Genomic DNA, 23,414 nt, shown 5'->3' on the forward strand with positions numbered 1-23,414 from the left:
ATGTGTGCGCCACCACACCCAGCTAATTTTTTTGTATTTTTAGTAGAGAGGGGGTTTAGCCATGCTGGCCAGGCGGGTCTCACACTCCAGACCTCAGGTGATCCACCCGCTTCAGCCTCCCAAAGTGCTGGGATTACAGGCATGAGCCACTGTGCCCGGCCTAGAATGGAATTTAAGGAATATTGTCATAGGACAGTAAATACTGCAATCCCAAATTCATACATTTCTAGTGAGATTTTCTTCTTCCCCCGCACCCCCCCCCAACTTTCTGGCCACGGGTATTTGGAATATGAGGATTGGACCAGACCTTAAGGTGACTGTTAGGAATCTGCCTCAGGCCACGAGCAGTGACTTGAATCTATGATCTCAGCTACTTGGCAGGCTGAGGCAGAGGCCAGGAGTTCGAGACCAGCCTGAGCAACATAGCAAGACCCCTCTCTCCAAAATAAAAAATAAGTTAAAACAAAAGGGGGATCTGTTTTAGCCTAAATCTACCCCTGCACCAAGCTACCTGGGATATCCAGTGCTTCCACAAAGGCCACTTAGCTTCCATGCAGCTAAGACAACCAAAGTGCATACTACATTTTCCATGCTAGCTTTATACTGCATTACTCATTCTTCATTTAATTGATATGCGATTTAAAGTACTTTTCTAGGTATATGGATTCTGACCTCCCATCTGACTAAGGAGCTTACCGTCTTCCTTACTCTTAGACTATTCCTGAGTGTTCTGGCACAGTGGACACTGGATTGCTATTGACTCTCAGTGGAACCTATTATCAGACTCCCGTGGAAACAGGTATTGGCCACCAGTATGTGTCATTCCATTCTATAACTTCCAGGTCAGTTACTAGGCACAAGACCATCATGACCACTCTAGCTAGCATGCAAAACACAGGAGGCAATATCTGATCATGACTGGATCATTGCTCTTCATATCTGATAAAAACAACAATCAGGCCGGGCGCGGTGGCTCACCCCTGTAATCCCAGAACTTTGGGAGGCTGAGGCGGGCCGATCACGAGCTCAGGAGATCGAGACCAGCCTAGCCAACATGGTGAAACCTCATCTCTACTAAAAATACAAACATTAGCTGGGCGTGGTGGTACATGCCTATAGTCCCAGCTTCTCGGGAGGCTGAGGCAAGAGAATCGCTTGAACCCTGGAGGTGGAGGTTGCAGTGAGCCGAGATTGCTCCACTGCACTCCAGCCTGGCAACATAGCGAGACTTGGTCTCAAAAATAATAATAGTATTATTAAATAAAATAACATAAAATAAAATAAAATCTATATGAGAATGTCATCGCGAACAAGGCAAGTTTACGTGGCAGTACATGGATGTCAGATCCCTGCCCTGGACTCCAGTACTGTCTGGTTGACCTGTCTTCTGATGATATGTTTCTATCCCTCACATGAGCTGTTGGAGGAGAAGTACTTTTCCTTTCATCTAAGTTGGCTTAGATCTCCATCTGAAATGTCTTTCACATACAAATGGCCAAAAAATATATGGAAAAAATGCTCACCATCATCAGGGAGATGCAAATCAAAACCATAATGAAATACCCTCCTATGCCAGTCAGAATGGCTACTACTACTATTATTGTTTTTTGTTTTTTGAGATGGAGGCTTGCTCTGTCACCAGGCTGGAGTGCAGTGGTACAATCTCGGCTCACTGAAACCTCCACCTCCCTGTTCAAGTGAATCTCCTGCCTCAGCCTCCCGAGTAACTGGGACTATGGGCGTGCACCAGCATGCCCAGCTAATTTTTGTATTTTTAGTAGAGATAGGGTTTCACCATGTTGGCCAGGATAGTCTCGATCTCTTTACCTCGTGATCTGCCTGCCGTGGCCTCCCGAAGTGCTAGGATTACAGGCGTGAGCCACCACGCCCAGTCCAGAACAATTATTGTTAAAAAGTAAAAACATCACAACAACAACAAACAGATACTGGCTAGGCTGCAAAGAAAAGGGAACACTTCTACACTGTTGGTGGGAATAAAAATTAGTTCAGCCGCTGTGGAAAGCAGTTTGGAGATATCTCAAAGATTTTAATAAGATTGGCCAGGTGTGGTGGCTCATGCCTGTAATCCCAGCACTTTGGGAGGCCAAGGTAGGATCACCTGAGGTAAGGAGTTCGAGACCAGCCTGGCCAACATGGCGAAACCCCTCTCTACTAAAAATACAAAAATTAGCTGGGTGTGGTGGCGCATGGCTGTAATCCCAGCTACTCGGGAGGTTAAGGCAGGAGAATCACTTGGACCTGGGAGGTGGAGGTTGCAGTGAGCCGAGATTGCACCAGTGCACTCCATCCTGGGTGACAGAGTAAGACTCCATATCAAAAAAAAAAAAAAAGAAAGAAAAAGAAAAAAAGAAAGCTAGAGAATTCGGTTGATGCCAGATTGCAAAATGCTCTGTATCTCATACTGAATTTCAAACGTTATCTATAGATTATAGACAACATCTATAGATGATAGAACTGGGGAGTCACTCAGTCATACCTGTGATTCAGAAAGATGACAGGAAGCGGTGGAGAAGCTGGATTCAAGTGGACAAGACTAAAGGTGGGGTGACCAGCGGGAGGCTGGCTCTTTAGTGCAGGCCGGACAGTAGACGGCTGCAGTGGTGGGAATGAAGAATAGGGGATTTATATTTGAAAGACATTTGATTTGATTTGATTATAATTTCAACATTTATTTTAGCTTCAGGGGTACATGTGTAGGTTTTTTACCTGGGTATATTGTGTGATGCTGAGGTTTGGGATATGACTGATCCTGTCACTCGGGTACTGAGCACTGTTCCCACTAGGTGGTTTTCTAACCCTTGCCCCAATCCCTCCGTCCCTCCCAATTCCAGTGGTCCTCAGTGTCTAGTGTTGCCACCTTTATGTCCATGTGTATTCAACATTTAGCTCCCACTTATAAGTGAGAACATGTGGTTTTTGGATTTCTATTCCTGCATTAATTTGCCTAAGAACTAATGGCCTCCAGCTGCATCTATGTTGCTGCAAAAGACATGATTTCGTTCTTTCTTTATGGCTGCGTAGTAGTCCCTGGTGTATATATACCACATTTTCTTTAACCAGCCTGCCTCTGATGGGCACCTAGGTTGATTCTGTGTCTTTGCTATAGTGAAAAGTTCTGCAATTAACCTGTGAGTGCAGGTGTCTTTATGGTAGAACAATTTATTTTCTTTTTGATATATACCCAGTAATGGGATTGCTGGGTTTAATGGTGGTTCTATCTTAAGTTCTCTTTTTTTTCTTTTGAGACAGCGTCTCACTCTGTTACCCAGGCTGGAGCGTAGTGGCATAATTTTGGCTCACCACAACCTCCGTGCCCTGTAATCCCAGCCACACAGGAGGCTGAGGCAGAAGAATTGCTTGAACCTGGGAGGCGGAGGTTGCAGTGAGCTGAAATCACACCAATGCACTTCAGCCTGGGTGACAGAGTAAGACTCTGTCTCAAAACAGAAGAAAAAGAAAAAGCTTGCTGATTGCCGATTGCTGATTTTGCAGAAGGTCACACACGGGTGAGGAGAGACTCAGAGAGAAAGCGATTCTTGAGCTTGGGTCCCTGAAGAATGAGTAGGATTCTTGCTAGATAGAAAAGCCACGTGCTCTGGTGGAATCCATCTCTTATAAGCCTAGAACTTCAATCCTAAATTCAGAGACTTTGGACTGTTTGCTGCTTAACAGTGAGAGTGCTGCGAAGACAAACAACAATGAACACTTATTTCATGTGAACTGCATGTCTGGCAATGTATTAACGCATTTAAATTTCACAACAACCTTGGGAAATAAGATACTATTATGATCCCCATTTTAAAGGTGAAGAACCTGTAGAGGTTAAATTAATTGCCCCTGGTTACGTAGCGAGTAAGTGGTAAATTAATACCCAGGATTGTGGCTACAGCTCTTAACTGCTGACATGAAGCCTCTAAAATGAGCGTTTATAAGAAAGCCACTCTTTGTGAATTGCAATGCATTGCACAAGTGTTAGTTATTATATTATGCAAGGAAAAAGGCTTTTCAGGTTAAGAGGACAGTATGAGAAAATCTACAAGATTTTAAAGCATTCAGGAATTCCTCTTTGCTAAGGATTTTTGGGGGAAGGAGGGTTGAGGCAGAGCAGGCACATCACTAGGCAGAAAGCTAGAAAATTGGGCTGGGCGCAGTGGCTCATATCTATAATCCCAGCACTTTGGGAAGCCAAAGTGTGCACCACCATGCCTGGCTAATTTTTGTATTTTCAGTAGAGACAGAATTTCACCATGTTGGCCAGGCTGGTCTCGAACTTCTGACCTCAAGTGATGCACCTGCCTCAGTCTCCCAAAATGCTAGGATTACAGACGTGTGCCATTGCGCCCAACCTCAATGTGCTTAATTGAAGATGTCATTGATTGTAAGGTGAACCATTGTTTTGTGCATCATTAAGGGAAAAACTTGTCAATAATTGTGAGACCAAGCACAGTGGCTCACGCCTGTAATCCCAGCACTGTGAGAGGCTGAGACAGGCAGAACGCTTGAGCCCAAGAGTTCGAGACCAGCCTGGGCAACATGGCGAAACCTCGTCTCTACTAAAAATACAAAAAATTAGCTGAGCATGGTGGCGTGCACCTGTAGTCCCAGCTGCTCGGGAGGCTGAGAGGATTGCCTGAGTCCTCGAGGCAGAGGTTGCAGTGAGCCGAGATCGTTCCACTGCACTCCAGCCTGGGTGACAGAGTGAGACCCTGTCTCAAAATTAATAATAATAACAATTGTGAGACATCATCTATTGTAAGATGCATCTGGATTTCAGAGACAACAATGTACATCTTAGAATAGGTGAAACAAGGTAATCCTTCCCTTAACTGGGTGTGGGTGGCAGGCTGTGAACATCTCTAACAAGCACACATTGTACTACATCATAGTTGGTTGTTACCAGGGTTGCTTTCCCTGGTAGATATGAGTGACTTAAGATAGGGAATATATCTAACTTCCTTTGCTATTTCAGTGCTTACCACTGTGCTTGGCGCAAGATAGATATTCAATACTAATTTGCGTCATGTGAATTGAAATCCTGGTACATAGCATCCTATTAGACACTGTGAGGGATACACTGGAAATGAACGATCTGTTACTGACTTTGCATAGTAAGAAAACCTCAGTGACCCAAGAGCTTGAGCAGACATACATTGGCGAATTGGTCATCTTGCTTTGAGGCACAGAAAAATAAATGATATCATCCGGGTGTGGTGGCTCACACCTGTAATCCCAGCACTTTGGGTGGCCAAGGCGGGTGGATCACAAGGTCAGGAGTTCAAGACCAGCCTGGCCAAGATGGTGAAACCCTGTCTCTACTAAAAATACAAAACTTAGCCAGGCGTGGTGGCAGGCATCTGTAATCCCAGCTACTCGGGAGGCTAAGGCAGGAGAATCACTTGAACCTGGAAAGCGGAGCTTGCAATGAGCCAAGATTGCACCACTGCACTCCAGCCTGGGCGACAGAGCAAGACTCCATCTCAAAAAAAGAAAAAAAGAAAAAAAAATTAGCCAAGTGTGGTGGCAGGTGCCTGTAGTCCCAGCTACTTGGGAGGCTGAGGCAGGAGAATCTCTTGAACCCGGGAGGCAGAGGTTGCAGTGAGCCAAGACTGCGCCGCTGCACTCTAGCCTGGCAACAGAGCGAGACTGACTCAAAAAAAAAAAAAGAAAAGAAAAAGAAACTGTCAGAAACGATGTCACAGGCTGCCTTCCATATTGGCACTACTTTCCACAGGAAATAGGGGCCTTACCTCACTTGGAATTGTTGCAAATACATACACATCTTATGGAGGTTTTCAGAGACAGATGGACATTTTGCCAGCAGTGATGGTGAACAATATTCCTAGAGGCTTGCAGATGTCTACTTTCGAATTAAACATAGTGAAGGGCCTGTTCCTCCCTACAGCACTTTTGGATACACCTGTTCTATGGCTTTCTTTCCCTCCTTCTGAAGGGCTTCAGTGACCTGCCTTTTAAAGTTTAAAAATAGGTGCCCAGACTAGGCTTTGAAATAGTTCAAAAACACAGCATCACAGGAATCCCAGATGCTATAAAAATTTTGGCCGCATTTTCTTTTTTCTTTTCTTTTTTTTTTTGAGATGGAGTCTCGCTCTGTCGCCCAGGCTGGAGCGCAGTGGTGTGATCTCAGCTCACTGCAACCTCCAGCTCCTGGGTTCCAGCGATTCTCCTGCCTCAGCCTCCTGAGTAGCCAGGATTACAGGCGCCGCCACCATGCCCAGCTAAGTTTTGTATTTTTAGTAGAGACAAGGTTTCACCATGTTGGCACGGTGGTCTTGAACTCCCGACCTCAGGTGATCCGCCTGCCTCTGCCTCCCAAAGTGCTGGGATTGCAAGAGAGAGCCACCGCGCCCGGCTCGCCGCAGTTTCATCCCTGTAAATGCTATGCCCTTTTTCATCGTCTCAAAAGCAATACCACTGTTTTTTATTTTGTTCTGTTTGTTTTTGCTTATCTTTCACCCATCAACTAATCTGTTTTGTTTTTGTTTTTGTTTTTTCTTTGAGACAGAATCTCGCTCTGTCACCTAGGCTGGACTGTAGTGGCGTGATCTCAGCTTACTGCAACCTCTGCCTCCCAGGTTCAAGCAATTCTCCTGCCTCAGCCTCCCAAGTAGCTGGGATTACAGACATGCACCATAATGCCTGGCTAATTTTTGTATTTTTAGTAGAGACAGGGTTTCACCATGTTGGCCAGGCTGGTCTCAAACTCCTGACCTCAAGTGATCTGCCCACTTAGGCCTCCCAATGTGCTGGGATTACAGGCATCAGCTACCATGCCGGGCCTCAATTAATCATTTTATTTATATTTTTATGTTTTTGCAGAGACAGGGTTTTCTTATGTTGCCCATGCTGGTCTTGAACTCCTGGGCTCAAGAGATCCTCCTACTTTGGCCTCCTAAAGTGCTGGGATTACAAACATGAGCACTGCATCCAGCTAAACAATTCATCTTTAAACGAAAAGAAAGCTTCAAATAGTGCAGAAAAGCTGCTTCTGGAACCTTCTGTTGTCCTCCAGCACGCACAAGTGCAAACCTGGTGGTCTGGGGAACACCAACTGAACCACCTGGAAAATGTGGTGAAGATGAACTTCGTCTCTACTGACAAGGACATCGTTAAAGGAAGTTCTTGGCTGGATTTCTTAATGACACGACAACTGTAGATGAATGTTTATCCTGCTTTCCCCCTTTCTCTTTAGGTGTATAAAGCCAAAGAGAGGCCAGGCACAGTGGCTCATGCCTTTAATCCCCGCAATTTGGGAGGCTAAGGCAGGTGGATCACTTGAGGTCAGCAGTTCAAGACCAGCCTGGTCAACATGGTGAAACCCTGTCTCTACTAAAAGTATAAACATTAGTGGTAGTGGGCGCCTGTAATCCCAGCTACTCGGAAGACTGAGCCAGGAGAATCGCTGGAACGCAGGGCGTGGAGGTTGTAGTGAGCCAAGATTGCACCACTGCACTCCAGCCTTGGCGACAGAGTGAGACTCTACCCCGAAGAGAAAAATAAATAAATAAATAAAACCAAAGAGAGTGGATGGTCCGTGTAATGCTACATATATGCCTTGCCCGTATTTTCCTTCTAAGACATGAGTATGTTTTGTGCATGTCACCTTGCTTTGTATCATATAATGCTGTAACCTTGGCCACACCAGACTGTACTCTGAAACAGCTCCACCAAAGCCAGTGGGCTACAAAAGCAGACATCAGTCCATGAGGTGGACTGGTACATGAATCCCCCCCACAGCAGGAGTAATCCATATTGAATGGTGATGAACTGACCTAATCAGATTCTTTATCTTCAGGAGTTTTGGATGTGAATCAAAGAGAAAGCATCAGAAATGGAATCTGAGGGCTGGGAGTGATGTCTCACACTGGCAATCCCAACAGTTTGGGAGACTGGGGCAGGCAGGAGTTCAAGACCAGCCTGACCAACATGGTGAAACCCCGTCTCTACTAAAAATACAAAATTTGCCAGGCATGGTGGCACATGCCTGTAATCGCAGCTACTGCAGAGGCTGAGGCAGGAAAATCGTTCGAAACCAGGAGGCGGAGGTTGTAGTGAACAGAGATCACACCACTGCACTCCAGCCTGGGCAACAAGAGAGAAATTCTGTCCCCCCCGCAAAAAAAGAAAAGATAAAATAAAAAGAAAGAAAGAAAGAAGTGGAATGGAATTGAATAGAATCTGAGCAAACGAGTTAGCAGCATGGGCATGATACCAAAGCAAGTGCAAAAAGCTTCAGCTCCAGAGAGAAGGCCACTTACCTGCCATTGCTTTTAAGAACATTGGTTGGAATGTTGGCCTGACCATTTTGGCCAGACTGATCTCGAACTCCTGACCTTGTGATCCACACACCTTGGACTGGCTGACCTTTGTATTCTTGGTTGTTATTTTGAAAACTTGAAATAGGCTGGGTGCAGTGACTCACGCCTGTAATCCCAGCACTTTGGGAGGCTGAGGTGGGTGGATCACGAGGTTAAGAGTTCGAGATCAGCCTGTCCAAAATGGTGAAACCCCGTCTCTACTAAAAGTACAAAAATTAGCTGGGTGTGGAGCTGCACGCCTGTGATCCCAGCTACTCAGGAGGCCAAGACAAGAGAATCGCTTGAACCCAGAGGCAGAGGTTGCAGTGAGCCAAGATCTCCCCATTGCACTACAGCAGGGGCAACAAGAGCAAGATTCTGTCTCAAAAACAAAAAAAACAAGGGCCATTCTTTTTCTCATAAATTTATATCTTTATGCAAATATTCCATACAGTAGCTTCCTATAAGTGGAAATTGGAGGGCCAAAGGGAATCTGCACTTAACATTTTAATTGGCCGGGCGCGGTGGCTCAAGCCTGTCATCCCAGCACTTTGGGAGGCCGAGACGGGCGGATCACGAGGTCAGGAGATCGAGACCATCCTGGCTAACACGGTGAAACCCCGTCTCTACTAAAAAATACAAAAACTAGCCGGGCGAGGTGGCGGGCGCCTGTAGTCCCAGCTACTCGGGAGGCTGAGGCAGGAGAATGGCATAAACCCAGGAGGCAGAGCTTGTAGTGAGCTGAGATCCGGCCACTGCACTCCAGCCTGGGCGACAGAGCGAGACTCCGTCTCAAAAAAAAAAAAAAAAAAAAAAAAAAAAACGTTTTAATTGATGTTGCCAAATACCTTTCTACCACTTGAGATGATCTAAGCCTCACTTCCTTTCTTCCATCTAGAGCATGTAACCAAGGTGGATTCAGCTGCACTGAAGATCAGTTGCCCCATCCCCGTGAAGCTGACAGTGCCCAAGGTAAGAATACCTAGTGGAATGTGGTCCTTGTTACCTGAGGAGCGAAGGTGCGTCTGTGCGGGCTGTCACTCCGTCTGTTTTGCAGCACCTCGCTCAAGTAAGTTACCCTGGAATTAACACCTCCTATATTTTGAAAAATCCTTGTGGTTGTCATTCAAGTACTGCTATATGCTGGTGTCTGTCCACATAAAAGACAACAGTCAAAAAGACACACATATTAATTTCAAATGTGTGATGGAGGGCAGCAGTATGCACGGATATCAAACCTAAAGAAGATGCATGTTTCACACAAGCCTGCACCAGGGAAATTTTATGTATGGAGCTTAAAGTTAGAAGCCAGCCTCGAAGTCTGCTATTTAGAAGGGCCATGTCCAATGATACTCAAATTAATAAAGCAAAAATTGAATTAAGGAGGCCAAGCATATTCTTTTAAAATGTAGCTGACTAAAGTGCTGATAGAGAAGCAAGGTTTAGGCTAAACGGAAAGTCTTCTTCATTCGATAACGATTCTTAAAAGTCTGCATGCCATGTACCAAGGACTCAGAGACAATCAAGACATAGCCCTCAACCTCAAGGACATGACAGATCTTTGAAACGTGAAATAGGAACACAGAGTTGGGGGCAACTAACCTGTCCTGATGGACCTGGGGTGGGTTTCACAGAGATGATATTTAAGTGGAGACTTGAAAGGTAAGTTGACATTTTCCAGGTGCGAAAAGAAGGGGAAAAGCATTTCAGGCACAGGCACAGGCATGTAAAAGGATCTGGCAAATCGAAGGGATGTGGGAAATGAGAGAATTTCCATGCTTTTGGAAGACAATGATAACACAGGTTTCGTCAGAAGTGTTCCTGATGAGCATCCTTTATGAGCCATGTCTCAAACTGGGCGCTTTCTTTCTGTCTTCTTTCCCTGTCTGGAACGTGCTATCCAATGTGGAAGTCACTGGCCACATGTGGCTACTGAGTGCTTGAAACATGGTGAGTATGACTGAAGAACTGAATTCTTAATTTCATTTTAACTTAAATGTAAAAATGCATACATTTGATTTAGTTGCTGGAAAATTTTTTAGCATGTGAAGAATAACTTGGTTATGTGAATCTACTTTTTCAACTATAAATTTTAGGCACTCTAAATACAGATCAGGCCAGGCACAATGGCTCATGCCTATAATCCCAGCACTTTGGGAGGCCGAGCTGGGAGGATCACTGAAGGTCAGGAGTTCGAGGCCAGCCTGGCCAACATGCTGAAACCCCATCTCTACTAAAAATGCAAAAATAAAAAATAAAAATTAGCTGGGCATGGTGACGCATGCCTGTGTAATCCCAGCCACTCAGGTGGCTGAGGTGGGAGGTTCCCTTAAGCCCAGGAGGCGGAAGTTGCAGTGAGCCGAGATTGTGCCACTGCACTCCAGCCTGGGTGACAGAGTGAGAACCTGTCTCAGAAACTAAAACAAAAAACCCAAAGAATGTAAGAATGTAACACATTTCATTGATGACTTTTTATATTGATTACGTGTTGAAATGATATTTCAGCTATATTGGGTAAATAAGATATATTATTAAAATTAATTTCATTTCTTTTCCTTTTTAAAATGTGGCTACTAAAATTTTTTGAACAACATATGTGGCTTATACTATATTTCTATTGACATTGCTGGTCTGGACCCTCCTCACCCAGGCTTGGAGCTCTGTAATAGTTCCCTAACTATTCTTTCTGCCTTCTCTTGTTGTACATACTCTCTACGAGTTTAATCCTCTCAAAACACTATTTTAGTTTTTTGGGATGGGGTCTCACTTTGTTGTCCAGGCTGGAGTGCAGTGGTACAATCATGGCTCACTGCAACCTCCACCTCCTAGGCTCAAACAATCCTCTCACCTCAGCTTTCTGAGTAGCTGGGACCACAGGTATGTACCACCACACCCCGCTAATCTTTTTAAATATTTTGCAGGGATGGAATCTTGCTATTGTGCTTAGGCTGGTCTAGAACTCCTGGGCTCGAGCAATCCTCCCACCTTGGCCTCCCACCATGCTGGAATTAGAGGTGTAAGCCCCTATGCCCAGCCTTTCAAAGCACTACTTCTTTTATCAAACTATGGATGCAAATTCCTAAATCACTTCTCGAGTCCTAGGACATCAGCTCCCTTCTCCCCATCAGTCTGTTTCATGGGCCTTCTCTATTTCATCCAGCCCTCCCTTCAAATCCAGCTCATTCTTTCCTTCTCTCTGGCCCCAAACCTCAGCTCCATCTTCTGATTGTTCAAGAAAAGCTAAAAAACCCAGATTTCTATTTGGAAATTTCTGATTTGCAAAATGTTGACAACTCCGACAGAGACTGCCTACCCAACAGCCATTTCCCGCTTTTCCTTAGAACACTGCCTTGAATCTGGGCAGCAAGCGTCCCAGATAAAACAATACACTTCCCAGTCTCCCCTGCACCATGTGTGGATAATAAGATAAGCGGAGAAATTAAAGGCAGCCAACTCCGCTGGGAGATGTCCCCTTTTGCCCTCTCCATCCTTCTCCTTCCTGATAGAATGAATGCACATGGCTGGAACCCTGGCAGCCACTTTGTATCATAACACGGTACTGAGAGCGAAAGCCGTATGCTGAGGACGGTGGAGCAGGAAGATGGGTGCTTAGGTTCTGGCTGACTCTGGAGTCACCATCTTGAATTGCCTATCTTTGGTTTTTCTTTCACATGGGAGAGGAATAAACCTCTATCTTGTATAAGCCACTAATCTGGTTTTTCTGTTTATATGTGGCCAAACCTAATTTGACAATTATTTCAACGGTTTAAAAAGCACTGTGGGCCGGGCGCGGTGGCTCACGCCTGTATTCCCAGCATTTTGGTAGGCCGGGGCAGGTAGATCACAAGGTCAGGGCTTCGAGACCACCCTAACCAACATAGTGAAACCCTGTCTCTACTAAAACTACAAAAAAGTAGCTGAGCGTAGTGGCAGGTGCCTGTAATCCCAGGCAATTGCTTGAACCCGGGAAGCGGAGGTTGCAGTGAGTGGAGATCACGCCACTGCCCTCCAGCCTGGGCGACAGTGCGAGACTCTGTCTCAAAAAAAAAAAAAAAGAACATAAATTAAACTCCTCTGACAGTTGCACTGTGAATCATTCAGTGTGGAGCTTTAAGCCAAGATCAGCCACTCGCACAACTATGTGAACAAGTCATTTAATTTCTGGGTTCTGATTAGTCTACTCACCAAGTAGGGTTAATAATGCTTTAGCTTGGCCGGGTGCGGTGGCTCACGCCCTGTAATCCCAGCACTTCGGGGGGCCAAGGCAGGTGGATCGCCTGAGGTCAGGAGTTCAAGACCAGCCTAGCTAAGATGGTGAAACCCCATCTCTACTAAAAATACAAAAAAATTAGCTGGGTGTGGTGGTGGGCCCCTGTAATCCCAGCTACCTGGGAGGCTGAGGCAGAGAATTGCTTGAACCTGGGAGGTGGAGGCTGCAGTGAATCAAGATCGTGCCACTGCACTCCAGCCTGAGTGACAGAGCAAGACGCCATCTCAAAAATAAATAAATAAATAAATAAATAAATAAAATGCTTTAGCTAGGCTGGGTGTGGTGGCTCACACCTATAATCCCAGCACTTTGGGAGGCCGAGGCAGGTGGATCACCTGAGGTAGGGGGTTCAAGATCAGCCTGGCCAACATGGTGAAACCCTGTCTCAACCAAAAATACAAAAATTAGCTGGGTGTGGTGGTGCACGCCTGTAATTTCAGCTACTCCAGAGGCTGAGACAGGAGAATCACTTGAGCCTGGAGGTGGAGGTTGCAGTGAGCCGAGATCACACCACTGCACTCCAGCCTGGGCAACATAGTGAGACTCTGTCTAAATAATAATAATAATACTTTAGCTCACTAGCGATAGCTAATATATGCATTGAGTGCTTGACATAGATGATCTAATTTAATCCTCACATGAGGTGATCCCCAATTTCTTGAGAAAAATAAGAAGAAATTAGGTAGCTTGTTCACAGTTAGTAAGCACTAGAGCCAGTCTTCAAAACTCAGTTTAATTCTTTGGACACTTTGAGGATCAAATGAAAATAATGAATGTGAATATATTTGGGGAAATTAGCAATTGCATGCAAATTCTTTCTCTAAGGTCACGAGAAAGGTCACTTGAAAGGAAACGAAAACAAAGTTTCTAAGTAGATGATGTGTTATCTATACAAAGAGCTAATAGGCACTACTCACTTCCTGTCAGTGACACTGCCAAGGGCTTCGTGTCCACTGCCTACCAGGAATCAAGCAGTGGCCTATGTGCTGACGACACAGAGATGACTAAGAACAGGTACACTGCAGAAATGAACCCACTATGTATGGGGAGCATGATTTCACGTTGGCATTAAGCCTCAGCAGACAATAACATCCTGCCTTCTTTCTATATATCCTAACGTGTTTACCAACTTATTATAATTAGCTGGGTCACTGCCCTGATCAATGTCCCTGAGTGACAGTTCCTTAAGTCATTTCACCTTTTGGTTATTTTTTCAGTCTCGGAAGAAAATAACCTCCACAAAAATGCCATGAGGAAAATTTAAAAATGTTAACTTCTGCAATCCCCGTTACACATGACAAGTTGAACATAAGTTGAACATAAGTCTTTATATCATCTCTCCCAAAATTCTACTAAAATGAGAAAAACAAGTAACAAGCACGTTTAAAACTACCCATGGGTCAGAGACCATTCTAAAGGCTTTTGATGTGTTCGTTGGTTTAATCCTCACAATTAAGGTACGAATCCAGTGAGGCAGGTACTCATAATTATCCTCATTTTACAGAGAAGATTCTAAAACTTTCTAGAAAGATAAAACAGGTCACACAGAAAAGATCAGGAAGAATTGGAATAACACCATATTGTTCTATGTCAACATAAAATCAGCATTTGTTTTCTCAAGAGAAGAAATTGAGAGATGCCTTCAAAATTCAGAGGAAACATGCTTTTCAAACTAAAATCAAAATCCCGGCCTGTAGAAGAGAGTAAAATAAAAACATTTTCTACTCTGCTCTTGCACAGCAAAAATTTTATTTGTCCCATGCTTTTTCTCAGCAAGTTACGGGCAGATGTACACCCCTCCCCACCACAACACACACACACACACGCCAAACCAAGAAAGATGAGCACGTGAGATCCAAGAAACAGGAAATCCCACACAGCCAGGAGTTCAAGAAAATTTCCAAGTTGTTGGTGAAGAAAACTCCCAGGTGGGTGGTGAGCTCAGAGAGCAGCCAGTCCTGGTTAAAATAGGCAGAGAAGGTTCTGGTAGGAAAGTATTTAAGAAAAAAATAAGGCCGGGCGCGGTGGCTCAAGCCTGTAATCCCAGCACTTTGGGAGGCCGAGGCGGGTGGATCACGAGGTCAGGAGATCGAGACCCTCCCGGCTAACACAGTGAAACCCCGTCTCTACTAAAAATACAAAAAACTAGCCGGGCGCGGTGGCGGCGCCTGTAGTCCCAGCTACTCGGAGGCTGAGGCGGGAGAATGGCGGGAACCCGGAGCTTGCAGTGAGCTGAGATCCGGCCACTGCACTCCAGCCTGGGCAACACAGCGAGACTCCGTCTCAAAAAAAAAAAAAAGAAAAAAAGAAAAAAAGAAAACTAATGGGTTATTTAATGTATTTGATCAGTTTACATCTTTATTGGAACATTTAGGGTTGATTTAGTAGTAAGTACACAAAAAATGAAGTCAATAAAAAAGTGAAGATGGGAGTGTGAGACTGGCCTCGGCAACGTAGCGAGACCTCATCTCTAAAAAAACAGAAAAACCGGCCGGGTGTGCTGGTGCATACCTGTACTTCTAGCTGCTTTGGAGGCTGAGGCAGGAGGGTCGCCTGAGTCCAGGAGTTTCAGGCTCCAGTGATCTATGAATGTGCCACTGCACTCCAGCCTGGGCAAAAAAGTAAGACCTTGTCTCTAAAAAAAAACTTTTTAAAATAATTTAAAGCAAGACAATGATTAACCAGGAAAAACACATCTAAAATGTTAAATAAAAAATCATTAGACAGTAAAAGTTAAAAAACACTAGGAAAAAAACAAAAAAAAAGTGTACAGGAAAAATGTAATTAGCTGTGAACTATATAATGACGTAAATGCTAACTATTTATTTAACACAAACAAGGATATGACTACACTGGAAAAATTAGGGGAAGGTAATGGAGCAAGAACTGGAATTACCCTCCTCAAAAAGAAACAAGTACATTCAGCTGGGCATGGTGGCCCACGCCTGTAATCCTAGCACTCTGAGAGGCCGAGGCAGGCAGATTACCATCTGAGGTCAGGAATTCAAGACCAGCCTGACCAACATGGCGAAATCCCGTCTTAGTAGAGAAAACAAAAAACAAAAAACAATTAGCCAGGCAAGGTGGCAGGTGCCTGTAATCCCAGCTACCTGGGAGCCTGAGGCAGGAGAATCGCTGGACCCCCAGGAGGTGGAGGCTGCAGTGAGCTGAGATTGCGCCACTGGCGCTCCAGCCTGGGCGACAGAGCAAGACTTCCTCTCAAAAAAATAAAAAAGAAAGAAAGAAACAATTACATTCAAATAATCAATAGCTTGAATTGATCATGCTTGCCTCTGGGCAGTGGGTTGGGAAGGTGGGGCAGGACATGCTGTTTTTCATTATAAACGTAATAACTCCCATGTCCTAACTTCAATTCTTTAACCTCATGTATACAAATTAAATTTAAAAATTACTATAGCTTACGTAAACAATCCCCTGGCTTTTCCAATTGCCCGATGTATCAAGTAAAATTCTTCAACCTGACCTTAAAGTTCCTCTACAATCTGTCTCCACCCTCCCTATATAATCTTATCTCTGATTTTTTCGCCCATCTTGTACTCTTGGTTTCAGTCAAGAACTATTCACTTGGCCTTCCTTAACCCCTTCCAAGCATTATGCACCCAGCCTGGGATGTTCTCCCTTTTATCTGATCCAAACCCCTACCAGTGGATGGAAGAAGCCAGCACTAGAGGGAAGGGTATTCTCTGAGAACATTAAGAAGCACCAAAATATCGTGAATGAGCTCAGCAGATCGGTGGTTTGATAAGCTGAGAAAGAATGAGTTAATAGAAGAGGGATAGTCTATATGTATCTATAAAAGTAAGTTGCTCAATGCATAGCTTGGATAAAGAGACATTTGACTTCACTCACCATATGTACTCACAGAAGTCAAGTATTTTTAATGCACTGATTAAATACTGTGTGCTGACAATCAAAAAAAAAAAGTAAGTTGCTGAATTATTCAACATAAATTCATTAAGTGCCTACCATGTGCCAGAGGCATATTACCGTGGGTGCATATAACAGGAGGAGGTATAGTTAAATACCAAGAATTCAGAGGGACAAAGGTATTACAATGAGTCTATAGAGGACTATAACTTTCTAGAAAAAAAGGAGTCAATGAACAACCACAAATGTCTCATCTACTAAGCAGACATGGTCTCTGTAGAAAGGGACATTACAGGCTTGATATTTAGAGAATGGTTTATCAAAGTTCCATTTTGTGTTAGGCTAGGTGCTTTATATTCATTAAATCTGAATGCACAATAGCTCAATGGGATATCTGTTATAATTTGCAGTTTGCAAATATAACTCACCGCCAGAGTCAGAGGTGAGATCTTAATGCCCATTCTTGTTCCGCTATAGGCCACGGCCTCCACAACCAACCAAATCATGCTTACCAAGCAACCTTCTGATTTAATTTGATGTCACGTGTAGGAAAAAAAGCTCTAGTTAGTCAATCTGATCTTACTTTACTAGGCAGTTGTAATAATAATAAAAGTATTGACTGATAGCGTATACTGAACACTTGTTGGATGCCAGGCTAAGAATTCCATGTGTGTGAATTAGAAACTGTTATCCCGGCCGGGCGCGGTGGCTCAAGCCTGTAATCCCAGCACTTTGGGAGGCCGAGACGGGCGGATCACAAGGTCAGGAGATCGAGACCATCCTGGCTAACACGGTGAAACCCCGTCTCTACTAAAAAGTACAAAAAACTAGCCGGGCGAGATGGCGGCGCCTGTAGTCCCAGCTACTCGGGAGGCTGAGGCAGGAGAATGGCGGGAACCCGGGAGGCGGAGCTTGCAGTGAGCTGAGACCTGGCCACTGCACTCCAGCCTGGGTGACAGAGCGAGACTCCGTCCCAAAAAAAAAAAAAAAAAAGAAACTGTTATCCCTCCTTTACAGAGAAGAAAACTAAGACATAAGATGTTAATAACTTGCCTTGTGGCACACAACTAGGAAGGGAGAGAGGCTATGCTCTTGATCACGGTATGTATTGTCATCTAACATACACGGTATTATTGAAACTATGATTTATTCATTTAAATAATATTTAGTGAGCACCTACTCCATGGCGTGGGGCTTGCTGGGAGAATATCAATGAAGCATAAGACCTAGTCTCTGTCTTGCAAATACATACAGTTTAAGTGAGGAGGCAAGATATACATAGTAAAATTGTTAGATAACAATTGAGCTTTGTAGATAATTAAGTATTAAATTGATTAGTGCAACCAATAAGGGCATTGAGATTTCAGAGAAGAGGAGCTCATTGAGCGCTGAAGCAGAGAAGAAGCTGGGGTTGGACAGAACCCAGCAGAGGAGAGACAGGATTCTAGGAAAGAAATGAGCATGGTGTCTGGGGGAAAGGGACAAGCTGGACCCAGTGGGCAGAGCAGTAGGATCCACAGGCAACTTCCTTCACAGCTTTACCACTGAAATTTTCAAGTTCAGAAGCGCCCTTCCTGGGCTGCTGATCCAATGCTCTTTCCAATTCAACTTTTTTTTTTTTTTGAGACAGCGTGTCGTCATGCTGCTCAAGCTGGTCTGGAACTCCTGTGTGATCCTCCCTCCTGAGTAACTGGGATTACAGGCATGCATCACCCTCTGGCCAATTCAGCTTAAAACAAGAAAGTGCCAACACAGTAGCCGGAGTTTCTGCGTTTAACCCCTTCCTCTGCCAAATTAGCTCCTCAGAGATTCAAGGCCTGGGAGACTGTATGTCACTGGAAGGTAAAGCCAAGTGTGTCTTGTTCATCACCATATCCCAGTGCCTTTAACAGGGACTGCCTCTGGCAGGTGCTCAATAAATGTTTATGAAACAAGGAAGGAAAGAGCCTGCATAGCTATAGCTGTCAGTGTAGCCCAGTGGTTGATAATGTGAGGGGCAGCAGGGAGGGGTGGAGCCCAAAATCCCAGCTTAAAGTCTGGCACTGCCTGGTGCCAGCTGTGTGATCTTACAGTTACTTCACCTGTCTGTATCTCAACTTTCTCATCTGTAAAATGGGTCCTATGAGAGTATCTTCCTCATAGGGTTATTGTGAGTATTAAATGAATTAATAGACACAAAACACTTAAAACAGGGCTGGCATCTATTAAGAGCTACTTATGTTGCTCTTATCAATAGACTGGCTCCAAAGCCAGATCACATGGTTTAAAGCCTATCTTTGCTGCTTATGAAGAGAGTGGCTTCTCTGAACTTCAGTTTTTCCATTTGTAGTGAGGATACTATACTAATACAATAGTATCTATCTCATAAGGTTATTGTAAGGATTACATGAGTTAAAAGCATACAGAGCACCTAGCACAGGCCCAGAGCATCCCTCGATAATATAAGACTGTTATTCTCCTTGCTTAGTCACTGGGCTTTTCCTCTTACTCCACTACTGCAGCTGGCAGGTGGTAGCACATTTCTGAATTAGGCAAGACTTTATTTATGGAGTTTGTGTAGTTCTACCACTATCAGTTCCTCTTCAGCTTCCTTCTAGGGTAATCTGTACTTTAAAATAAAGTTTAGACTTTTTATTATGCAATTTCCAAACATACATAAAACCAGACAGATGAACATAGTGAACCCCCATGTACCCAACTCCCAACTTCAGTGATGTAGCCATCATACCACAATTACTTTCTCTCCTCACTCCCACTAGGTTATTTTGAAACAAATTCGAGATATAATTTCATCTATATTATTTCACTATGCAGCTTTAAAATAGAAAGAATATTTTTTAACAGAACAACAACCCCTATTATCACTCCTACAGATTTTTATAGTAATTCCTGAATATCATCAAAAAGCCAGCCAGCGGCCGGGCGCGGTGGCTCACGCCTGTCATCCCAGCACTTTGGGAAGCCGAGACGGGCGGATCACGAGGTCAGGAGATCGAGACCATCCTGGCTAACACGGTGAAACCCCATCTCTACTAAAAATACAAAAATTAGCCGGGCGAGGTGGCGGCGCCTGTAGTCCCAGCTACTCGGGAGGCTGAGGCAGGAGAATGGCGGGAACCCGGGAGGCGGAGCTTGCAGTGAGCTGAGATCCAGCCACTGCACTCCAGTCCAGGCGACAAAGCAAGACTCCGTCTCAAAAAAAAAAAAAAAAAAAAAAGCCAGCCAGCATTCAAATTTCCTTGATTTTCTCATAAATTATTTTATTTTACTTTTGCTTTCTGTTTTTTTTGAGATAGGGTCTTGCTCTGTCATTCAGGCTGGAGCACAGTGGTGTGATCCCGGCTCACTGCAGCCTCAACCTCCCAGGCTCAAGCAATCCCCCCATCTCAGCCTCCCGAATAGGTGGGACCACAGGCATGTGCCACCATGCTTGGCTAATTTTTTTTATTATTTGTAGAGACAGGGTCTCACTATGTTGCCCAGGCTGGTCTTGAACTCTTGGCCTCAAGCAATCCTCCTGCCCCAGCCTCCCCAAATGCCGGGATTACAGGCAGGAATCACTGTGCCCAGCCAAATTATTATTTTTTTAGTTTATTATTTTTATCATGGTAAAATACACATAGCATAACATTTACCATATTCTTCATTTTTAAGTATACAGTGGTATTAAATCCATTCAAAATGTGCAACCATTACCATCATCCATCTCCTTAACTCTTTTTTTACAAAAAAAAAAATACAGTATCCAAAGTCTAGACACTGCTTTTGTCTGAAGTTTCCTTCTCTCTTCTGATCCATAGGTTTCACGCCCTCCTTTATCCCCTTTCAATTTATTGTTGAAGAAACTGAATGATGTGTGCTGTAGAGTTTCTCACTTTCTAAATTTTGTTGATTTTGCTTGCTCATGATGTCATTTAATATCTTCCTCTGACCCCTGGAATATTACATAGTCTTTCATAATATGTCAAAGACGTTATGGTTGTGTCAGAAGGACACAGGAGCACTGGCTGAAAGTGGGGTATTTGGGGCATCGAATAAATAAGTAAATAAATACTGTAGCATATTAAGACACATGAAGCATGGTAACATCCACCGCTTGAGAGTAATGCTCCAGAAATAGATTGGTCACCTTTGGAGAGTGCTAAGGAAACAACTCTTTACTCCAAAAATAAAGAGAAAGGATCAAGTATTTATTCTGCCTTTCCTGTATGAACTGTATTTAGGGTAACCAAATAATTGATGGGAAAAGATCCTGCTGATAAATAAAAGAAATGATAAAATTAAAATATTGCCATTTTGCAACCCCTAATGAAATGAAGTATCTGAGCAATGATTATCAATGGCTGCTAAAACCAGAGGTGAAGAGCTGAAGGGAAACTTTATGAAGGCCATACTGGGTTGACGGGATCTGAGCCCACCGATCAATCTTAACATCACTGAGAGACACCCCAGCAGGTATTACGCGCCCCACATGTGACACAGTAGGAAGTTTGCAGCCTATGAAATAGACATGCCAAAAAATCGAGTCTGAATCTGAGCAGGCCTCTCTGTGTATCTCCCGGCTTGAAGGTAGTTTGTACTTTTTTTCCAAAATGAGCAAATACTAAATAAAAAGCCAACAAAAATCCGTAGGCACATGTCAAACTGAACACCTCCTTATGGTGAGTGCGATAAAACAGTCCTAGTAAGTACATTTAGGCCCCCACAGTAATAAAATCGTCACATTCCCGAGGTGACAATAGTTCTGCATATAACAAGAGGAGATTGCAGGGCGGAGGGGGCTTTGGACTTTTGAATGAGCACCGGCTACCTTTTTTCATCCTTATCTACAAGGTAAACTCCTTTCACACATGACATGGCTTTCGAATACATGGTTACTGCGTTCAGGAAAACGGCGTGACACAGGCAAGCTGGCATCTGACAGCGGAATCATCCGTCAAGAATCCCCGGCGATATGAAAGAGTGGAGGTGGCTCTGACGCGCCCACGCGGCTCGGGCCGTCTCCGCAGCCCCCGCGCGCACGTGACGCGGTGTGGGTGTGCGCGCCCTGGAGCTGCCGGCTGCGCCGCTGCACGCACTTGTCAAGTGGGTTGGTGCCTGTCCCCGCCTGCCTCCCCGGTCCCCGCCTGCCTCCCCGGTCCCCGCCTGCCTCCCCGGTCCCCGCCTGCCTCCCCGTCCCCCCCCACGCCTCCCCGGTCCCCGCCTGCCTCCCGGTCCCCCCCTGCCTCCCCGGTCCCCGCCTGCCTCCCCGGTCCCCCCCCCGCCTCCTCGGACCCCCCTTCCCGCCTCCCCGGTCCCCCCCCACGCCTCCCCGGTCCCCCCCCACGCCTCCCTGGGTCCCCCCCGCCTCCTCGGACCCCCCTTCCCGCCTCCCCGGTCCCCGCCCGCCTCCCCGGGTCCCCTCCCTGCCTCCCCGGTCCCCCCCCCCTCCTCCCCGGTCCCCCCCCCGCCTCCCCGGTCCTCGCCTGCCTCCCCGGGTTCCCGCCTGCCTCCCCGGTCCCCCCCCACGCCTCCCTGGGTCCCCGCCTGCCTCCCGGGTCCCCCCCTGCCTCCCGGTCCCCCCCTGCCTCCCGGGTCCCCCCCTGCCTCCCGGTCCCCCTCTGCCTCCCCGGGCCCCCCCCGCCTCCCCGGGTCCGCCTGTCTCCCGGGTCCCCCCCCGCCTCCCCGGTCCCCCCCTGCCTCCCGGGTCCCCCCCCCGCGCCTCCCCGGTCCCGCCTGCCTCCCGGTCCCCCCCTGCCTCCCCGGTTCCCCCCCCCCGCCTCCCCAGTCCCCGCCTGCCTCCCCGGTCCCCCCCCCGCCTCCCCAGTCCCCGCCTGCCCCCGGGTCCCCCCCTGCCTCCCCGGTTCCCCCCCCCCCCCCCCCCCGGCCTCCCCAGTCCCCGCCTGCCTCTCCGCATCCCGCCGCGCGGTGCCCAGGAAGCGCAGGGCTCCTCGAACACACTGCCGGCCTCATTATTTCTTTAAACCTGTTCATATTTATAATCCGATTCCAGAAAACCCAAGACCCATAGGCTTCTCCCTACGCTCCAGCTTCAAATTCTGCATTCCTGAGTAAAGCCATGTAGATTCGGATCTCATTTTGACAGATAACTAAATTACATATATTTCCAAAACCCGCAACTCCCAAAAGATTTTCACCAGCTGGCCACCAGCGCCCAACATACTGCACATTTTGGAGTCGTTTCGTTCTCCGCTTTCTACTTACGAACACTGGTACCTTTTTTTTTTTTAATTTATTTCAGGGATCACATGAAAAAATATGAATTACAAGGAATGAAATCTCAATACAAAAATGAGTCCTAGATTCTTACCTTAGGCGGACTCTATTTTTTGACATATAGGAAGATTTCAAAGTCCACTGGATTCTTCCTGACTTTTTTGCTTTTGAATACATAAAAGAAACGGCCAAATAACACTTTTTCAATCATTTATTTTAAAAAATTATTTTATTCCTGAACAGTAGAATTCACATCTTTTTCTGCTAAGTTCTTCCACAAGCTGGCAAAGGATCCAGGATGTAGCCTGGCATTTATCTTGGTTCTGTTTGCCATTCTCACAAAAATGTGACGAATGCAGTCCGCTCTTAATGGTCGTATTTAGCCTCCGTTCTGTGAGTTCGATTTTCCTTTCTTTTTTAAAGGAGATAGAGTGGGATACAATACACAGTGGAGCTGAGTCTGAGGTTTTTTGACTCGTACATGTTGCATCTGAAGGCAAGTTTCCTTGTGCTGGATGAAAGGTAAAGTGTTGGGTGCCTAGTTTACCATCAGCTTAGGGCAGAATAATGATTCGAGGCCTGACATTTAATACACCAGTGATCCCAGATATTGCTGCTGAAAGCTTTCTCAACAAAGCAGGAACCAGAAGAACCTTAGGGCAGTGTCTAACTTTAATTCACAAAAGTGAGGGAGCTGTGAGGTG

This window comes from Trachypithecus francoisi, unplaced genomic scaffold, assembly GCF_009764315.1.
Source record: "Trachypithecus francoisi isolate TF-2019V2 unplaced genomic scaffold, Tfra_2.0 Lachesis_group5, whole genome shotgun sequence".
Classification (NCBI taxonomy): domain Eukaryota; kingdom Metazoa; phylum Chordata; class Mammalia; order Primates; family Cercopithecidae; genus Trachypithecus; species Trachypithecus francoisi.